This window comes from Lupinus angustifolius, chromosome LG19, assembly GCF_001865875.1.
Source record: "Lupinus angustifolius cultivar Tanjil chromosome LG19, LupAngTanjil_v1.0, whole genome shotgun sequence".
Lineage (NCBI taxonomy): Eukaryota > Viridiplantae > Streptophyta > Magnoliopsida > Fabales > Fabaceae > Lupinus > Lupinus angustifolius.
This window is the reverse complement of record NC_032027.1, coordinates 10,555,600-10,556,684: the sequence shown is the minus strand read 5'-3', so window position 1 is coordinate 10,556,684 and position 1,085 is coordinate 10,555,600.

Here is a 1,085-nt window from a genome sequence, read left to right as displayed (position 1 = left end):
TATTTTTAAAATGTTTATACATTTTGAAATCATGTTGATCATCATCATCACTTTTTAGCCAAATAGACTTTTCGGATAAATTTCACCTTTTGTTTGAGGACAAACAAAGTTCTAAGTTGGGAGGAGTTTGATAAGTACCAAACATACCTAAAAATCATACACTTTTATGGCACTTATCTTAAGCATAATTGAGAAAAACCAACTTAAAACAAAAATTTTTGCTTAAAACAATACTTTTTGTATAAAATATCACAATTTTGTATATGTGTATTTGTATTGCCTTTTTATGTATTTTGTAGGAAGTAAAATGAAGAAAAGAAGAGAAATGATTCATGGTCAAAAAGCAACAAAAGTCAAGAAAATCAAGGTGCACAACCAGGCAGCTGAGCATGGAACAAGCCCCACTGAGCTGACCTGCCTGACTTGGCCACCTGCCAGACCTGGACCAAACTGCTCAACCAGGCAGCTGAGCGGACCTGCTTAGTCGCTCAGCATAGCACCAGACTAGGCCGGGCATGGTCAGAAATATGCTTGACAAGGTCATACACGAGCTTGGCACAAGCCAAGCTGCTGAACAAGCTGCTCAGCAGTCAAACCAAGTTGCTCAGTGGAGAACCAGACTCCTGGCCAGATAGCAAGCACCAAGTCGCGTCCCAGTCAACACGGTCAGAAGCTGTTGAACAAGCAGCTCAGCAGTGAAGCAGGTGCGTTGGGCGGTGCTTACGAGACTTGACTTAACCATCAAGCAAACCATGAAGTCATCCATTACCTCACATCAAGTAGCCCACCATAGGCTTTTCAGAAGTAGCTCACAATAGCTGGTTTCATAGCCCACAACTAGCTTTGATGAGTCATGCACAAGGAGGTGACTAAGCTACTTGGTCAAGGGACCAAACCCTTGCTGAAGGGTTTGGTCAGCTGCTGAGCGGTCCAGCTCAGCAGCTCATCAGTCAGGATGTGAAGCCTATAAATAGAAGCCATTTCATTCGAGGAAAACAGATTGTAATTGAGCATTTCTTCACTAAATTCTCTCAAAAAACACTTGAAGGCATAATTCTCTCATTTAGGAATTCTTTCTTAGTTTA